Raw genomic sequence first — 20,605 nt, forward strand, 5'->3', positions numbered from 1 at the left:
ACATGCCATGATATCAGCCCAGGCAATGAGATTTTCATTGCAAGAAGTTACTTAAGAGATGTAGTTATTTAATGTTATGAATAAGGAATTTGCAGGCTTGCAATTAATTTGATGAATTGTGGTATTTAAGCTATGAAGAACTGCATAACAAAGTCCTAGTAGTGGTTGACAATAGTTTGCTCTGTTCAATCAGGGGATTTTTTAAAATAAATTTTTAATCTTTCTGCACTTTTTTTCTTTTTAAAGTTATAGTTTTATTAATGTATACGAGGCTTATTATCCAGTCATCAACACCAAATTCGTTTTCAAATTTGCTTGAAATTGCTTATGGGATAACACATCTGTTTGAGGTGTTCTGAGTCTGGTCACAGTTTCTGATATTTATAATCTTTTTTGCACTGTAACCTTTGGTTTTGCTTCAACACCTTTGTGTGTCTCTCATACCTGGTGCTGTAACTGCAATTACATGAAAATGCACAATCTGCTATCATAAATTCAGATTAGTTTCTCATGTTTAACTGCTTAAATATTAAGAACAAATTAATTTAAGCCAATAGGCAAAGTGATAACAGTTTATCCTCTGGCCATTGCGGCCCTATTAGTGATAGCAGAACTAAATCTATTTCAGTAACCAAAGGCGAACAATTTAAGTGGCAAAATTATATTGAAAAGAAAGGCCAGCAAAACCAGGATTTTTTCCTCTAGTATCTGAATTTAAAAGGTTGAACAATGAAAAGATGTTTAATTTATAAAATTTGCATTCTTTTGAGAGATATTAATTCTTAGTGGTAGCTTTGTTGTAAGCTAGAAATCTTTGTAGTTCATAGAGGATTTTAGAAGAACCTCTTGTATTGAAACTCTAAAGCTCTGTGCAGATTTTAAAACTGAAAAGTGCTCTCTAAAATACATGAGTAAATAATGGGAAGTTCTATTCCTAACACAGCCAGATTGGTTTGTTCTCTGATGTCAGCTCTGTGCTTATCTCAGTCTTTCTTGAACAAAGATCTTTTTTCTTGTTTATCTGACTGTTTACACTAATCTGTTTTGCAAGCTTTGAATGCCTGTGTCCTTGATGCCATTAATATATTTCTCTGGATCTCTTTACTGATTTTTTCTCCCATTATGGATTTGAAATGAGAACAAATCATACTCCAGCTCTGATAAAACACTCAGACCCACAGTTACTCCTTCTCCTTTTGGTGAGCATTAAGTGCTCTGAGAAGAGCCTCATCAAACCCCAGCTGTACCCCGAGACCTTGGATTAACCAGTTATCACACCTGGATTTCGCTGAACTTGGTTGGTAACCATGAGATCTTGTCACTGCAAAGTTCAGGGGTTAATTGAAATCAGAGAGGTATAACCCATTCAATTGTCCCGTTAATTACGCCCGGCTCCTGCCTCCCTCCTGCAGCCTCCCATCCCCACCAGCCACGGGGGACAGCTGCCACCAGCTCCCGTCACCCAGCTGGATGGCTGGGAGAGAGAGCTGCAACTCCTGAGTCATTGGAGCCCATAAAAAATGCCTGTGAGAGAGGAAAGGGGCATGTGCAGGAGGGGAGGGAGCTGGTGACACCCCATACATCACCCCGAGCCACAGCGTTACCAGTGGGTGCTGAGAGCTGGTGATGCACTGGGATTTATGGCAGGTGTGCTTTGCTCAGGGCAGAGCTTTGGTTGGGGAAAATGGGCAGGCCTTGGTTGGGATCCTGGGAAACTGGCAGGGATTTCTGGCAATGGTTTGCCAGGATGGTCTTTATGCAACAGAAGTTCATATTGCATTGGATGAGTGATAATTTATGGTTAAAATATATCAATTTCCCTTCTTCTTTCACCAAAGTGATATGGATTTTTGCTAGTAACTTTTAATTACCAAATGTTGTGATGGTAACTTTCTCCATGGTTTCTGCAGTCAGCAGTTATGCACTATTTACCTTACAGTAACCAGAGGAGCATGGCAGATTTCAGAACCAAAGGGACATTAAAATGTTAAAATAGATCTGAATCTTGTAAATCTATACTGACCTTGTGGAGAGAGAGGGGAAATCACTGCCTTCAGTGGGAGCTGGTGTAGGTATGGACAAAAAGAAGTCTTCACACTTGGAGCAGTTTTGAAGTTTTTAGCATAAGGAAAACAAGTTTGAGACAGATTGGTTAGAGGTGAGTGGAATTCAGGTGTCCTAAAGACTGGGATACTCAGAAGAAGAATCTCAAAATCTCACCTTGCATGTTTGTCCATATTTAGCTGATCTAAACCCCAATTTTATTGAATATTGAGCATAGGCCAGAAGATCCTTTCTTCCCTTTCCTGCCCCTCCCAACCACAGCCCAGCTCTCCAGAGTGTCCGAGCCAGCCCAGAGCAGAGACCCTGCTCCATTCCTGCTGTTGTCTGTACAACTCCCAGGGCTGTGTCCTTGGGAAATGCAGTCTGCAGTCAGGACCCTGCTTGCATGTGCTGCACAAACCTGAGCCAAACCCTCGTCTTTATTCCCTGATTTTAATCCCAGTTCTTTTTAATCTGGGTTCGGGTGACTGTTCTCAGTCCTAGGGGTGGCAGTGTGAGTGTTACAGCCTGGAATAAGGGCTGTGTTCCAATCACAGTGAAGCGTGTAAAACACCCAAATGACTTAGGGGCAGTTCTCCAATCTTTATTACTCAGGCCCCAGAAATAACAATGTAACAGTGCTGGTAGAATTTTTTTTTTCTGCAAACACATTAAAATGAAACATCTTTAAAAGCAAACCTCAAACTGTTGAAATTTTTAAATGAAAACTGAAAATGTTTGAATGTCACAGCTCTTATTAGTTTTCAAAACACAAACAAGAAATCTCCTAAAAATATTGTTGTTTTTTATAACCAGCAGCAGCATTTTCTAGTTGTTCCTTTAACTAAAAAAAAAAAAAAACAAAAAAAAAATCAAAGTTACTTGGTTCTACTTGATTTTAATGCACAAATATTACTTTGAAATGTGACTTACCTTCTGACAAGCAAATAAAAATTATCATTTCTATTCTGTATACACTTAGAGCTAATACTTCATAAAAGCTTCTCCTCTGATGGGGTGACAACATATAGAGACTATACACAACCACAAAAGGTTTTTTCTCTGTAATTTATGTGCCCCAGCCACACACTGAGCCCATACAGTGCCGAGGAGGAGAAGGTAAATCAATCAGGGGTGATTTCCAGTGAACAGCCATATCACATCTACCACCCATTTGCTCTTGGCTGGCTGAGAAATGAAGCAATTTAAACCTATTGGGTCACACTGAAATGGGGGCCAAAATCTTATCAATGTGCTGCACACAACAGAACCTCATTTCATCTTCATTTCCAGAGGTCCATGGGCTGCAGCATGTCCCCGCAGTCCATCAGTGTCTCTGGCATTGCAGCCCCTGGCTGCTCAGCTGGCGCCAGAGGTGGAATAAAACAACTCTTTGGTATGAAAGGGGAGGGTCTAGATTGGAACTTTTTTGATCTACAGAAAAAAATACAGAGGGAAACACAATTAGTGTTCAGTTATACTGCAGAAATGAAGATAAACCTGAGAAATCCAGTACTGGGGTGGAATATGAGACGGGAAAAGAAATGTTCTCCATTCACTTGCTTAATGTTTCATATAATCTTGGAAGTGTTTCACTGCCTGACCCTCATGTTTTCAGATTATTTCCACATCTGTCTCAAAGCCATACCCTCCTCAAATGGACCAAGCAGCTAGTTTCTTAGTTAAAATAATAAAAATAAAATGTAAGAGCACCCCAAGCATGCTGAAGCTCCCCACAGCTCCTGCTCTGTGCAGAGGAGAGCACCTGGAAAGGCTCAGAGTCCGTCCCAAGCCCCAGGCAGGAGTAACACACGGCATGTGTTCACTGCTGGCTTTTCCTGTTCCTTGTTGCTTCGTATTAAAAATGAAATTCCATACAGACTTTCCAATGGTTGCTTGGAAATTGGATGTCTGGCACCTCAGAGGGGTGTATTGGAATTCTGCACCTGATTGCATTTCTCCCTTCTCCCCCACAGGAGGAGTCAAAGGTTATGGTCCAGAGGAGAAGGAGTTTGTCGGCAGCAGGTTCTCCTCAAGCTGAGAGGAAGTTCTTCCCTTTAATACTGTGAGTAGGCTCTGTGTGGAAGTAAATGGATTTAGGAATCTGATCCAAAATAAACTGACATGAACAAGAAAGATGAGGCTGACCCCAAAATAAATTGTTCTCATCCTAAACATTGACAAGAGTAAAACAAAGCAAGCAGAAATAAAGAGGCAGTTCAGAGCTAGGCACAAATCTTCATCCAAATCTCTTTTGTTTTTTTAACCTGCTTAAGGAATAATAAAAGGGCTTCTCTGAACTATAACGCTTCTAAACAGCTTTTTGAAAACTTCAGAAATAAGAATATTTTAGTATCTCTTGCTATGTTGTTCTCTCCAGTTTGATGTTACCCTTCTCCTGAGGGACCTGGGCCTGTCTGTGCCAGGGTCACACAGGATGGTTCATAGAAAAATCTCTCAGCTGAATCTTCCCAAACACTTCACAGTGCCCTGGGATGCTCGGCCTTGTGATGCCTGCAGGGATGTCAACAGAGGAACGGGCAGGGACACCCAGTGTCAGCATCTGCTATTGAACCTGGGCTGCTGGAGTGTGGCTCTGCATGTTATTTCAATAAATCTTCTCTCTCCAATTTAGTTGGGGAGACAGAAATCTGTCCTTGCACCTGGGTGTTATGTGAAACAATGACGAGCAGTTAATGGCGGTATTTGCAATTCCAGCTATTTAGAAATCATTAATCAGTTTTCCAAATATTAGAAACAATGGGGTTTTTTTAAATAATATTTCAGGTTATGTCTAATTTCTGCCTTCTCAACTCTTTTGAGTGCAGTTGGTTTACTTGTGAAGTATTTAAACAGAAATACATGAGTTTGAAGCTTGCTTTTAAAAATGACACTCAGCTTCTGACATATTCCTGTCTTCTAGATCTGAGCTTTAACAGCAAGACCAAACATTCTTGGTATATTTATACGTGCTAATAAATGCAAACTCCTTGCCAAAACCATATCCCCCACAATATGCAGAGTGCATCAGAAGTGAAAAGTAAATTAAATCTGTGACTGTTTCCTAGTTCTGTACTAGAGGTTGCACAGATTTAAAGCAAGTGTGGGTTATAGCCAAATTCTGTTGCATGGGTTTCATTTACAGTAACATTGCTGTTGTCAGCTAGCCAGTAACCTCTATTCTAACCTTCAAACATCATTAAAAGTTCAAATAGGTAAGAAATATTTAATATAATCATAATTTTAATTGTCTTCTGCTTTTCTGTAGGGTTTACCTTACATTTTCCCCTCTAAGTTTTGTTTTCATTATTTATTCAAATAGTGACAGCTAAAACTTTGAAAATGAAAGTTGAGATTCATGACAATCACCTAATGGCTGAGGCCAAGTTGGTAATGAAAGCATCAGTCATCTTGAGACCTGTAATATATTCACAGGAATTAACAAAATCACTTGAGCTGGCAATGAAGGAGAGTTTGTCTTGTCATCAGCTCGTTCTTCCTGTATGTGATTTTATTTTAAGACTGTTGCTGCATTCTTAGGATGATTAAAGACTGATAGACTTTATATAGATTTCCTTCTAAAATATGCTCTTTGTAATATATAGGCAGGGTTTGCAAGCAGACAAGCCCAATACAGCTCTAGGTGTCATTGAAACATGAACAGTCTTCATCTTGGAGCTGATTCTCACCTGGCCAAAGGATTTCCCCAGCTGCCCTGTGCTGCAGCCTGGGACATCTGTGTCCCACTGCCCAGCCCGTACATGCAGACAGCTCAGCCCTCAGAGCAGCAGATAGCTCCAGCTCTGGTGATGGCAAAAATTAAATTCCCTTGACTTCAGCTGTAGTTGTAAAACTTTCCAGACACTGAAGACTTCACTACTTTTTCTATATGTGAACTCCTCGGAGTTTGATGGAGTTTGCCTGCTCCAAGGAGCTGTGCCAGTGTTGATAGGAGGGGGTTTTAAAAAAAGAGTACATTCCAATTGTTACCCTTAATTGACATAATATTGTAAAACTCTGTGTAGCTTATTGGCCTGACAGTGCAAACAGCTTTTTGGAAATCTCCTGATATGAAATATTCCAGACCTTGTATATTTCTTGTACACAGAATGCATGGAGCAAATAAGCAATAAAATACCAGATGGATTTCTTTTGAAATGTAATTGCTATCCAGGTGCAGTCTCTGCCTTTCATACTCAAAGATTTCCATCATTTTAATAGTATTCTTTTAAGTTATACTATTAGCATCTCCTGACCAGAGCTATCAGCCAGTAGGGAAAAACTTGTCAGTTCTCTTTTACCCCTGGCTTTTTTTCCTGAGAATGGGAATTGAGATGCCAACTGGTGTCCACCTGGGCACTTGCTTTCAGTGGGGGACACAACAGGCCTGGGGAGCTGTACTGAAATTTATTTCTCTTCACAGAGAGCCAAGCAAGAGCATTTTCCCCCCTCCTTTTTTCCTTGCAAAGAAGCAGACCAATAAAATAATAATAACAATAAAAGTCTCCCCTTCCATTCTGACATGTTGAGTGCCAAAACTCAGATCAAGTCTGTAAGGCAAGGTGAGAATGCAGTGAAAACAGGGGCTTTATTTTAAGGGCAGAGCTGTGAACTTTTTAACTCTCTCGGTGCTGCCGGATGTGCCTCCTCACACAGCACACAGCTGCTGAAGGCTTCCAGGGACTCTGGGTGGTGGGTGAGGAAAGGGGAAGCGGGAGTTTAGCTATGCACAATATTTCCCATAAGAAATAAAGCAACAGACTCTCACCTCACTGCCTGTTTTTCCACATGTATTGAGACGGGAATGTATTTATATAACCCTATTAAAAGGGAACACTCAGTAGCGAGCTTGGTCTTTAAATAGCTACTGTTCTGCATATTCCCGTCTCCAAACTCCTCAATTTCAACTCACACCCACTTACATTCTTTTGACATATTCCTCAGGTTTGGGTTTTTTTTGTGACTTTGGGGTCAAATCCAAAACTTATTGAAAGCAGTGGAAAGACACTCAGTGAATTCAGTGGAATCTGGATAATACTCTTAGAGCTCAGATACCATGGTGATAAATGCAATAAATTACACAGACAAAGGTGGCCCATTTTGGGCTAGCTCTGCTTCGACAGAAACAAATTAAACTGTTGTTATTGACTGCCACAGGAATTAGTGCTGCCCCTTCCTTGGTGGCATTTAAGCAGCTCTCAAAACAGTTTGCAAACAAGGGGAATATATTTATCTCCCATTTACAGAATGGAATAAACTGAGATGGAGAGCCACGGCTAAACCTGGAAGTAAGGCAGTGCAAAAGAGCTGGAATTAGACCCAGATACCAGTCCCTGGACCACCCAGTGGAAAAAGAGTCTATTAACTGCCAGCAGGCTGACAGAGTCTCTTGGTGCTCCCAGATCCCAGTGGATCCAACAGGAGTGGAGAGGGCAACCACCATTGTCCCATAAATCGCTGGGTGTTAATGAACTACGCAGCCCTGCAGAAGCCGTTTGTTTTTACTACCAAGATGCATTATTCCATCCTTCCCCCCACCTCAGTGTTCATATTTTCCCTTTGACTCCTGTTATTTTGGTTCCATTTAGCAAGTTCATTCTTGGTTTTTTTTTTTCCCTGTGTCCCTCCAGCCACCTTAGTTTGTCTTTTTTTTTTCCCCTTCTTTCCCTTAAAATCTTTTTTTCCTCATTCAGTGCACTAAGTGGATTTACGACCCATTTAGGCAGCTTACAGTGGCACTGCTTTTACAGTTCAGAGGCAGAAGGACCATAAAAAGATTTACAGTTACAGCAAGAGTCTGTTGCATGGAAGTTTGAGATCCAAATTAGACAAAGGGTGCGGGGCTGTGTGAGTGGCCAGTAAAAGAAGCTTGGAAACAAAAACAATTTAAACTGCTGTTAGAGGAGGAGATTGGGGTGGGGGCAGAAAAGGAGGAGGAAAAGTTGCCCATTAACTTCACGTTACTATTGCAACAGCTCTGTTAATTCTGTTATATAAAGCCCTTTTTCCTCCTTTTTTCCTCTCTCGATGTTGTTGTTGGACAGATTTCCTTTGCAAACACAAATCTCAAACTGAAGAGCAGCAGCTTCACACAGTAGTTGATATTCCAAGGCAGATATTCCCAGGATGTTGGCAGCTGTTTTTGCTGCTGCTGGGACTCCAGAATACAAACACCAGAGGAAGCCAAGTGGCTGAAGGAACAGGACTGGTCAGAGGGGAAGCCTTCAGGTTGCATTGCATGAGGATAGTCTGGCATTTAGTAGAAGCTGGAGACAGAGAAATAGATTTGATCCTCTCCCACACTAGATTTTTCCTGCTGATTTCAAAAGAAACAGAAGACCAGGCTTGACCAGATTCATAACAAGTTGAGGTAAAAGGGAGACTTTTGTCACTAAAGGAGCAGGTCTGGGCACAGAACGAGCCCATCACTGGAGTCTGCTGAAGGTTGGGGGCTGCACCTCTGTGGGACTCAGCCCATGGGCCCTTCTGTCAGAACTGTGGTTAGAAAAGGAAAGCAAAGTGTCCTTTTTGGGACCCCCCAGGTGTGTGGGGCTGTGTGGGTGCAGCCTTTGGGTTCTGCTGGGAACTGGGGGCTTTGGGGCAGGTCAGCCGTGGGCCAGGAGCTGTGCAGGCTGTGCCATGTCACTGCCCCTTTCTGAGAGCTCTGAGCTTCACAGCTCAGGGAAGGTGCTGTGCTGATGCAGCTGCAGGGCTGGGCACTGGTTGGAATGCTGCTGGAGCCAGCACAGGTGGTCTGCACTTATCCACTGAGATCCCCCCCACTGGAGTTCTTGGCGCTGTTTGGTTCCTTGGACCTTGTTTTGCAGTGTCTTGTCTATTTACTCACCATGGGCTCATAGCTCTCCAGTAAAATTAGTGTTAGTGGTGGTGGAGAAGCCACTGGGATCCTCTGGATGAAAAAATACTCTATCAAGATAGACCTTCAATCCATGTTCTTTGCTCCCACTCATTCTCACATGGATGTTAACACTCAAGTTTCAGGATTTCTGTAAGAGGAGAAAAGAAATCATAATGCTTTCCCTAAACCCTTCTAGATATTGTTCTTACTTGTTCAGAAGAAAAATCTCCCCATAAGAAGAATGGCCATATTTTAGAGAGTTTTAGCTAGGGTTTTTTCCTTCTAGAAAACGAAGCAGCGAGAGATAACCTTCAGTCCAAACCAGCAGCAACATATCACTCAGACCCCTAGTAAAATCTAACAGCTAATTGGCAATTGCCAGCTGGACATCTCCTCCCCCTTTTCCCCTGCCCAGCCCTGTATCAATCCATAGGTGCAGCTGGGCCCTCTCAGGGCTGCACCCATGGGGTGCCTGGTGCTGGTTCTGTTTCCTGCACGTTCACAATGCTGGACCCAGCATCCCTGGGAGCTCTGCTGTGCTGCCAGTGGCTCCCTGCCCAGCTGGTGTCCATGTGTCCCTAAACCCCAGCTGGCCAGGCACTTGGGACACTGATGGATTTCAGTGGCTCCTGCTGGAGATTTTCAACAGGACACGGAACCGTTCCCAGTTCTGCTGTGTCAGGGCTGTTCCTCTCTCCTCGTTTTTCAATCTCACTTGCTCTCGCTTCTGCCTCATTCCCTTTTTTTCTTCTTCAGTGAGAAGGGCCTTGAACTTCTGGCAGAGACTTGACATATGAGAGAAAGCACTGAAAAGGAGAAAAGACTGTATTTTATGAGTGATGGTTAAAATGTATTCTTGAAGTACAATTTTTTTTTAAGCTGAGTATAGTCGGGTGGACAATGCAGCAATTTCCATGAAAAATTCTTAGAGTAGTAAAAGGTTTCATTTTTCTGGGGAAAAAAATTAAAATTAATATAGTCTTTTTACAGACTTACCATTTCTGTATTTCTTGTTGATTTTTCCTATTCCCTCTTTTTATTCTTTTCATTTTTCTTTTATATTTATACAAGACATATAACTCCCAGTTATAAAGTTTAAAAAACTCAGACAACCAGTAAACCAGTAACTTTCAGACTTTATTATGATTCTATAAATTTTAAAACCAAATCAGTATTTTCAGTTTGAATCAAGCTGGCAAAAACATAAAAGCCATTATGGATCTATTTTGAAAAAAATCTACTGTTCTTTATAGAAATGGGTATATATTTCTTGGGGAAGGCTGGTAGAGTAACCCTCTATTTTTATAAGAAAATAGGAATTTGAAAGCAAAATTGTAATGGCCATCGATATCACAGGTCAAAACAGCCAGGATCCAACACTGGCTGGGTCTGAGATCATCAGAAAGGGCAAATTAATTTTTCCCTGTTGAAATTGTTTTGACTCCTACGCCTTTTGTTTTACCTTCCACTCACCACCTGTTTCAGAACAGACAAAGGGCCAAGCAAGGGGCTCGGCCGCCCTCCCCACACCCTCTGTGTCCCTGCTGGATCCCCTCTGGCACTCCTGGGGAGCAGGAGGTTCTGCCATCCCCTACAGCCCCTGCACACACCACCTCAGGGCAAATCCCACGTCCCCAGCGCTGCTCAGGCTGCTGAGTATCAGAAACTACTTTTACTTACCCAAGGAGGGGCCCCCACATCCCCTCTGAGCTGTTTTGGACTCAGAGAGCGCAATGTGCTCCGTAAACAAATAACCTGTGTTTTTTTAACTGGGTCATTATGAGCTGAGTCCTACCTCAGGCACGGGACGTGGGGAGGAAGTGGTGGGACGGGAGCAGGAGGGGAGACAGCAGCAGCCTCAGACCCAGAGGACTGTGAGGAAGCAAAATATGGACAGCTGCCAGAACAAATGCTGAGCCTTTTGGGAAACAGTTCCGAGGTCTCGTGAAAAAGCCAGAGAACAAAGAGGTGCAGGAAGGCACTAATGATGCCAGACCTCCAGGAGAGCCCTTGGCCATGGGCAGGTAGCTCCAATCTGTGATACCAGGTGGCACATTCCTGTCCTGCTCTGCTATCACAGCTCTGACGAGGCTGTCTGTGGACACTGTGGCCAGAGCCTCTGGACTTCTGCAGTCCAGGAGCATGAAGCATTACAAAAATGAATGGGAAAAAAAAAAGAAAGGAAAAAGGAGCTTGAAAATAGCAGCAGCTCTCTAAGTCTCTGTATGTGGTCTACCTTTTGGGGCTGGAACGAGTAGCCTCATAGGCACTTAGGTGGCTGAAAGTCTGTGAGGCCTCATCAAAGCGCAATGTTGTGTTAGAGAGAGAAGCATCTGGGGGTATTCCTGATACTCCCGATGTGTTTCCTCCCAGGCTGATCTACTTGAGTTTACGGCTCTCTGGCTTGTTTATTAAATTTTATTTTTGGGTTCTAAATCATTGTGAAGACTTGTTGTTAGAATAAAATGCCCATCTCAGCTTCTACGTAGTCAAAACTGATTCAAAAAACCTCAATATTTTTAATTCTTGATTTCTCTAGAATTTTAATGCAATAAGTCCCCTTTTTATTCCACGAGTGACTACATTCAATGTGGGTCTGGAACCTGAAGTTCCAAAGCCTGCAGGCGGCACCCAAGAGCATGGAATTTGACTTCTCCACGCGTTCTGTGTTCCTTGGCCAGATTCTGGTCTCTGTCACCTTACAAAACTTTGCTGGGTAGCAGAGACAAAGATCTGATCACACATTTATTAAAATGAGGCTTTACTGATCTACAGCTGAAAAAAAAAATAGTATCTGCCACAGTTCCTTTCATCTCAGGGGTGATGACTGGATTTTGTTGCTCGCTGGTCCATGGAAGGCTTTTTGGGTGCTGGCCTTTGGAGCTGGTATGGTAATAAGGAGTGGCCATAAGGAGCTGGGGAGCTGCAGAGTCTCAGCCCATTGACAGCAGCAGAAATGACTCACAAACACACCAAAGCAAAATGGGCAGATACAGGGATACAAGAGTGGCACAGTAAATAGGATATCCTGCCAAAACACCGTCTAAGTGGCCATTAATGGACATCTGAGTTTTCCTAAATAATTTATGTGTCTGTTGTGTTTTTTTCTTATAGATCTTTCAAGGAATTTAGTTTCTGTTCCTTTGCATTTAGTTTTTGTTCCCTAAAATATTGCTTTTGAGCCTGTCTTCTCAAGTCTGTGTCTAAGGCAGATTTCTAATAGCTGTTCCTGTTATGGTCAGAAAACATTTGGCCCCAGGTGTGTAAGGAGGCAGATAGCTCTCTTTGTTTTCCTGGTGTCGTTTGGAAACTGAGGTGCAGCCAGCCGAAGTGGGATTGCCAAAGGCAATCTATAGGTCTCTATAATAGGCAAGAACAAGTCTTGTCCTTTGACTAACACAAAGAAAAACATTAATGGAGCTCTAAAAACTACTAAAATCAGCTGTCTGAATCCTAGACCTCCAGGGGTTCTAAGTAATACTCTTTTGTCCATCTCTACCCGTGAAAAAATGTCTGTTCTGTTGTTGTCTGGACTGAAAGTATCAGTGTGTTGCACTGGCTTTACAATCTCACTTTGCTGACTCCCACAGTTCAAAAATGTCATAGAACCACTGAAAAGTTTGGGCTGGAAGGGACCTTAAAAATCATCTTGTTCCAACCCTCTGGGGCAGGGACACCTTCCACTGTCCTAGGTTGCTCCACGCCCTGTCCAACCTGGCCTTGGACACTTCCTGGCCTTGTCCCCACTTGGGACAGCCACAGCTTCTCTGAGCACCCTGTGACAGGGCCTCACCACCCTCACAGGGAAGAATTTCTTCAAAACACCTAATCTAAACCTACTCTCTTTTAGTTTAAAAACCATTCCCTTTTGTCCTGTCACTACAAATATCATATAAACTACAATATCATATAAGTAGTTGGGGGGAGAAATACTGGTAAGAACTAGTCTCCTCTGGATATAAGTTTTTATGTCCTTTTTCAGATTTTCCTTCGTGTCTTTGTGGTTGGACTGGCTCCCCCAGAAGGCTGTAATAGGCTTTGCTTCTTGTTTATCACAACACCTGAATATCTGGGGAGTTTTGCCACCTTCATCTCAAATCCTGGCTGTTGGTGTGAGGAGGATGTCAATTGTAACACAGCAACTTACTCTTTTTCTCACCAGCTATTTTCCCTGAGTACCAATTGACCACTTTGGCTTCAGCTTGTAGCTCCTGAAGGAACATAAACCAATATAATCATTGCATCAGTGGCTGGTTCAAACATAGCCCAATGCTGGGGAAGTCAGCAGGGCTGGGGTTTTGGGTTGGTCCTTGCTGAAGATGGGGGTTGTTCAACAACATCCACTGCAGATGTGACTGTAGACCCAGGGAGTTTCGAGGCAATTGTTGAGTATTGACCACACCAGTCCTAAAAGGTGGACATGACACTGAGTGCTCTTGTCTGCTCTTAAAAATACCAGGTAAGTCACAAATGGAGCATGAGCTTAGCTCCTAACGATGGTCAATTCCCTGAAACAACCCAAACCTTTCGCCATATCCGCTTAGGACAAGGTGTTCTTCCTCTTCTGAAGCACAAAGGAAGGAAATGTATCTTCAGGAAATGTTTATTTTACCCAGGGATTGTCTCAAGCAGGGTTTGACAATACCCGGAAAAAAAAAAGTCCCCATAAAATTAATATAAAAATAGGTGGGGTTATTGACAAAATGCATGATTTGTATGAGCTAGAGAGAAGAAAATGTGCTGTAATGCTCTGAGCCAGCAGCTAAAGTGCAACCGGGCGACTGCGGTGCAGCTGATGTGTGACCCATGGACCCTCCCGACTGCAGGCCAGGTGAGCCAGGGGACAGGTCCCTGTCCTCCTTGTCCTCCCAGCCATTTGCACATCATAACACAGCCATTTGGAAAGAGAACCACAGTGAGATGCTTAATAAAAAGTATTGGAAGGAGTAATGCTTCTTAACACCTAACCCTGAGGGGTAATTTAACCCTCCAAATCTACAGGAAGCCTCTTCCTTTCTTCAGACCCCAGAAGATGTGTTAGACACATTTCTTCTGAACACAGAGCCTCCACTCCCCCTCCTTTTTTTACCACACTTCTTTATCCTAGCCATGGAGAGCTGTAGCAGAAATCTTGAAGGCATCTGGTCTCTGCAAATGAAACCTGTGAGATTTAATGCCTTGACTTAGAATGAAGGAGTTAAAAAGAAAAAAAGAGAAATATTTTATTTAATTCCCTGCAACAGTGATCTGCCCAGTGTCCTCCTCCCAGCCTTCCACAGAGACATCCCCTCGGTGGCTGCCTCATCCCAGGCTGGCGTGTCCCTGCATCCGCCGCAGACCTGTGACCTCCTGCTCCTCCAGGCTGGCTCCAGCGAGCCACGCCGGGGCTGAGCTGCCTGAAATAGGCACAGAGAGAGCCTTCCACAGAAACCTCTAAATGGGTTTTAATGTCTCCCCGCCATAGGATTCCCGGAATTAATTTGTGTCTGGCTTTTGAAATCAGGGATGTTGTGTTGAAGAAGAGGGATGCTCCTAAGAAGTATTGGAAAGAATGAAGAGCTGACAGGGGTGGTTTATGCAGTGAGCCTGGCCATGGATGCAGAGTAGTAAATGTGGTTGGTTGATTGAGATCAGATTTTTATTTATTTTTTCCAGTGGCAACGCCCATGTAGTTTATTTATTTATTTTCCCCTTTCACTTCAAGGCACATAAAAACAACACTGTATTTTATAAATCCCTGTGATTATAAATCTAGTAGGATGTCATTCTTGGTTTCCTCAGAGGCCAGGAGTCTATACCCACAAGAGACAGATGGGAGAAGTAGCCAGCAAACCTTCTATATTATTGCAGAGAATTGCAGGAACTGGTTTTGGTTTACACCGCATGGGGAACACAGAGTCTGCACAGAGCATCTCCATTTACTGCTTCCTCTGTGAGCAGCCAAGGCAGGATTGCTGACACTCCCTCCACACAGTTCCTGGGCAGGGAATGATGCCCTGCAAAAGATGCAAAGCCACGGATTGGCATCAACTCTTTATGTTATCCTGCTTTGAGGATACAGCCCAAAAAATTTTAAAAGTGCTTCATGCAACTGTGCAGAGCTCATGTGAAAGTCCAGGCTGGTTCAGCTCCTTTCTCCACTTCTACTCTGTGCCTTGTCCCAGCAGAATTGCTCCAAGAACTGCATGAAAAAAAGCATCCCCTTGCTTTGTCTTGTAGGCAGCAGTGGCAGATGAGACTTTGAGTTCCACAAGGTGTGGGTAGCAAAAAGAGATGTTGTGCTGCAACATTAGGAAATGTTTTTTTTTCTACAGTTTAGAAGATGATTTTTAAAAGTAGGGGATTTAGTTTACATTTTTTTCATGAGCTACAAGGTCAGTTGTGGAGTGAGAGCTGGATTTAGCTTTAGAGTCATCTCTCAGCTTTGAAAAAAGAAAAAACAGCAACAGGCGTGTTTGATTTTGGTGCTTTGCTTAATTTTCTTGCTGCCTTGGTCATGGGGCTGCCTGTGGTGTTGTGGGGGCAGCCCCACAAGGTCTCTGGTCCTTCCCTCCTCTTCCTATCATTCACCTCCTCCCCAGCCCTACCAGAGTCAAATATAAACTTTCTTAAAATGAACACAACATTCATTCCACTTGACCAGGCCTGACTTCCCAGAAAATAAACAGAGAGAGCAGAGCCAGCCAGCCCCCTTCTCCTGGAGCTGCCAGCCTCCAGAGAGCTGGTGGGTGACCCAGAGCTCTTCTGGGCTTTTTGTAGTGGAGAATAAGGTGGAAAGGAGAGAGAGCCCACCTAAAGGATTTCCAGGGTCTGCTGTAAAATAGCAATACTGCTAAGTGTCTTAATTGTCACAGTTCTGATTTTTTTCTTGTTTTAGTCTCAGTTGGATAGCTGGACACAACTGTTTCCCTGCCCTGGAAATGGACCCAAAGGAATCAGGTCAGTAGGATCTATTAGTGCTATTGATAGAAGAGGATTCTTCAAAACCCAGCACCTAAAGAAATCCAAACAGGTCAAAAGCCAATTTCCTTTATGACCATTTTTACCGTTATCTTTTGTTTTCAAGGGGCAATGGTTTAAACTTAGAAGGAGAGATTTAGATCTGTTAGGAAACAGTTCTCCCATGTGAGGGTGGGGAGGCCCTGGCACAGGTTGCCCAGGGAAGCTGTGGCTGCCCCTTCCCTGGAAGTATCCAAGGCCAGTCTGGAGGGGGCTTGGAGCAACCTGATCTACAGGGTGACATCCCTGGTTGGGGGGGGAAAGACAATCTTTAAGGTCCCTTCCAACACAAACCATTCTGTGATTATTTCTATAAAAATGAAAAAAAAAAAAAAAAAACAAAAAAAAAAACTAGAACAAAGCCCCATCATCATAGGCTGTGTATATTCATTAAAATAATGACTAAAAAATAAATAAAAGAATATGCTGAGCAGTTTTCTAGCCCAGTTTTGCCTTCGAGTGGATTGACTTCATTTGTGCTATGCAGAGGTCACTCAGTACTGCAGTGACTGGGGTGTGCCAGTGCTGTGCCCTCTGCCCACGACAATGGACAAGTGAGTGGACACTGCAAAGGCTTCAGTTCCTGCTCTCCAGGGCAGCTCTCCAGACTCTGGACTTCCCCTGGCCTCTGTGCCAGCTCTCAGCTGTTGGGACACTCTCTCCTTCAGTGCCTGGCAGTGTACTCGAGGCAGTGAAACTCTGTGGTGCAGCAGCCCTAAAACCACAGGACCAGCCGTGACCTTTTGCACTTGAAGTCCACGATTTTTTCTTAGACTCCCAAGCCTGCAGGTGTTATCCCTGCAATTCCCTGGGAGCAGCTGTGTGCAGGTGATTCTCTCTGAAATAGCATGGGAAAGAAAGAAGTGTAGACAAAATAATAAATACACCTGTATAGGCCTCCTTTTCCTTGCAGACAGGGGATGTTTTGGGACCTAGGTCAGAGTTATCTGATATGTCCCGGATCCCCTCTCCCAGCACTCATCACCTTCTCTAAGTGATGGTTTATCTGCCTTTCTTTTCCCAGGACAGGTATCTTTGATCTCATCTGGTCTCACTGTTAAACACTCTTTCTTGCAATGAAAGCATGAGCTTCTGATCCTCTCTAATCCCAAAACATCCTGTGTGATTGAGTGTCTTGATTTTCTTCATCCTACGAGCAATACCTGAAGTTATTAAAAAAAAAAAAAAACAAAACAAACCAACCAAAAAAAAAAAAAACCAACCAAAAAAACCAACAAAAACCGAAAAAAAAACCAACAGAAAGAAAACTAAGTAACAGAGTCTTTACACTGCAGCAAACCTGGTCTTTATGGGAAAAAAAAGTCTTGAACTCAGCCAGCTGCAGCATTCCCTCCTGAGAGCTGAGTGCAGAAAGCAGCAGTAGCCACGGTGTAAACTCAGACACCTTCCTCTGTGGGTCTTCTGCTCTGCCTATGTTGATATTTACAGGCAGCTTTAAAGAGGACAAATATAGTTAATGAGGATTGGACAGTATTTCTGCAAGTTACTTATGTGCTGCTAAGGATGACATTCAAAGTTTAAAAATAAAAATCAAGGGGAAAGGTTTATTTTCATGTTAGGTTTCAATTTGCTGCAATTTTTGTGTCTTTACTATCTGCTGTTTTCTTCTACAAGCATTATCTATTCAAGACAGAACAGATTAAAGCTAATTGTTAGGCCCCTCTGTTTTTCCTTCTTACTGTTTTATCTCCTAAGCAACTTTATTTGGTACAAGACAAATAATCTGAATTCCTGAAGTCAGAAACAAGGAGTGGGAGTCCGGGAAACTGGCTGCTGATCTAATGCAGTTTTTTGCTAGTGTGGTTATGGTCAGAAATTCTAAATATGGCACCGTGTTACTGTACACACAGTGACTGCACCCTGTGTGTCAGGGGCTGAGTCACAGCGCTGTAGTTTACTGACAAAAACATGTTTTACTACTCTTGGTACTGAGGAGTCAGTAGAGCTGGGAGTGAAAGTGTTGAGCTCGTCGCATGGTCACCGGCTGAATCACAGAATCATGGAAAGCTTTGGGTTGGAAGGGATCTTAAAGACCATCTCTTGCCACCCCCTCTTGACACCTTCCATGAGGCCAGGGTGCTTACAATGGGTTTGGTGCCTGCCCAGGTTTTGCTGGTGGTGAGAGGGGTGGAAGCAGCAGAAGGGACATGATTTGGCAGGTGGATGTTGAGGTGTTGGTTTGCTTGTCTGGGATGAAGAAGCCGTGGAGGAGGGATCACGGCCTGGCACCCCATGGTGGGGCTGCACAGTCAGGAGAGCTGTGATGCTCATGGCCATGATTCTCCTGCTGGGAAAGTTCTGGAAAAGTTTTGTTTCCAGCACCCTGAAGAACAGAGTGTCTTTCCAAGCCTTCATGGAGCAGAATTGTCAGCTTATGGCTCCCTCTTCCCCTGCTGCAGGAGAGGCCCCCTACACCAGCAAATGAACCAGCAACAGTTTGATTTTTCCAACTTTTGAAGTGAACTGGCTTGATCTGAATGTTAATGGCAGAATCTACATTAATATAATTTTTTTTTCTTTTAAAAAAGCCCCCTTTTTACAATCTTTTCAATAAGTATCCACCAAGGAGCTCAGCTGGCATTCCCATACTGTCCACATTCGTCCTAACCTTTAGTATTGACTGACTCATGCAGTATGCATCTGCAAGAGTTATTAATGGAAAGTATTAAAGAAATGTAGTTTAATATTTGGTAAATAGAAGGTGTCTTTTCTTTGTGCTTGAATTCATGTTTCAAATGTCTATGTTTGTGTTATTTATATTAATATATTTCATGGGCTGCTTAATAATAGTAGCAATTAAGATAATAACAATAAATGCTAATAATACTGAGCTCTTCTGCTTTTCATCTAAGGAAGTCAAGACTCAAGGGTGTACCTCTGGGGCTGGTGTAATGTAGATCTGATCTCCTCCTGCTATTTCGTCTTGTGGAAAGTTAGGAATATTATGTGAAGATCAGATCACCTCTATTTTGGCATCTGGAATGTCTCTCAGGCATTATAAATGCCAGTAAGAAACATAAAATTGGAAAGAAAACAAGCACCAGGACATTGAAAAATATAACCACAAATACTGACCTATTTGGGATTTTTTTTTCTGATTTAGCAGAATGCTATTAATACTGTAATTAAAGCTATTTTGTAGCCTGGGGGCTTGAGCACCTGGCTCTTATTAGAGCTGGATCCATATTGTATGGTGAAAAAAGCCAAGAGGACAAGAGGAGATGGCCCAAAGGAGAACACAAGAGGGCACAGTGGCACCTGTGGTGCACTTTTTGTTCTCTGGCTTTTTGAATTGTTGAGGGCAGGGTGAACTCAGAGCTCTGTTTACATGACATAAATAATTACGGTAACAGGGTTCATTAGTGGGAACAGTAAAAATTTAATTTTGTCAACTTGGAGTGGATTATTTACTAGAATTTTTTTTTTGGTGGTTCAAAGATAGATGTGATGACTGTGTCACATAAGGTCAATATGGCAATAAGCCCCACTGCAAGTTTGACAGAATTAATGTGGGCAGCCAGTAAGAATGTACTGATTGTATTAAATAAGGTACAAAATGCACATTCCAGGCAGGTGTTTCTGCACTTTCCTCATCAATTCCACTGTTCTTGTATTGTATTGTATTGTGCTGATGGAAACAAATTCTGTGATTTCAGAAACAAAGGATGCTGATGCTGCTTTTCATCCTTCTGCCCAAGGAGAATAAATGTTTGTGCAAACCTTTTTTCATGTGGCTGCCCAGAAATGACCCAAGTGAAGCCAAGAAGCTGAACATTAAGCAACCTCCCCCTGGTGATGCTGCTGAAATGAGAGGTCAGTGGTGAAAACTTTCTTCTGGAAGAGTTGATGGTGTAAATAGATATTTGTAAGGAAGTGACACAGAAATAAGCAGGACCCTATCTCAAATATCAGGTTGAAGCTCAGAGGTCACAGTTGTCCTTAGATGTCTCAGTGGGGCAAGCAACCTCCCTGTGCCACAGTCACCTGCCTGGCTGTGCTTTTATAGAGGGAGAGCTGGGGGAATAAGCCCAGGAAAGGGTTGCAAACAGCATTTTTTTGTTTTTTTCAGTCACCATTTCTGACACTGACAGGAGGTTACAGCCTGGGCCTTTATGATGGGAATTGTGGTTGAAACCTCTGAAGGCTATAATCCATGACATGACATTATTTCACAGTTACAAATGAACATCCACCCCTTAATTTTTTTTTTTCAAAGGAGCCCTTGTCCTCAGGTCTCCCATACATATTATTTGTAAACAGAACTTCTCCTCCTGTCAAAACCAGCCTCTGGGCGTTTCTCTCCCTCCCAGAAGCAAATCAACCCGTCGCTGTGCGCAGAGCCGCGGAAGGAAGGTGCGATACTACAGCGCACGCAACAAAGTACAGAAACAAGATCATTAACATCTTAATATCCTGCCCTGACATCTCACAAATTATTTTAGACTTCATAGCCAATGTAAACAGGTTTGTTTTCAACTCCCCTAATTGCCTGCTAATTGAGAGCAGATGCAGGCCTTAACTTTCAGCAGATAAAGAGCAGCCTCTTCTCTGGGGCTTCGCATCTATCATGAGGTCTCTGATGTGTGCTCTGAGCTTCCCTGGTTAGTGATGCCGAGGCAGAGGGGGATTGCAATGGCTCCTCTTGCCCGAACCTCAGTGAGACAGAAGGGAAGACAGAGCTGT

The 20,605-nt window shown here is 43.0% G+C and overlaps 1 long non-coding RNA gene across 1 annotated transcript in view; it reads left to right on the top strand.

Annotated features, from left to right (window-relative positions):
- The window catches only part of LOC137484007 (uncharacterized), a 62,542-nt gene that overhangs the window by 31,567 nt on the left and 10,370 nt on the right, over positions 1–20,605 (top strand). Inside the window, exons 3-5 of the long non-coding RNA XR_011004711.1 lie at positions 4,020–4,108; positions 15,786–15,841; positions 19,579–19,735. This is a non-coding gene — a long non-coding RNA (uncharacterized lncRNA). The remainder of the gene's footprint in view (positions 1–4,019; positions 4,109–15,785; positions 15,842–19,578; positions 19,736–20,605) is intronic.

This window comes from Anomalospiza imberbis, chromosome 17 (genome assembly GCF_031753505.1).
Source record: "Anomalospiza imberbis isolate Cuckoo-Finch-1a 21T00152 chromosome 17, ASM3175350v1, whole genome shotgun sequence".
Classification (NCBI taxonomy): domain Eukaryota; kingdom Metazoa; phylum Chordata; class Aves; order Passeriformes; family Viduidae; genus Anomalospiza; species Anomalospiza imberbis.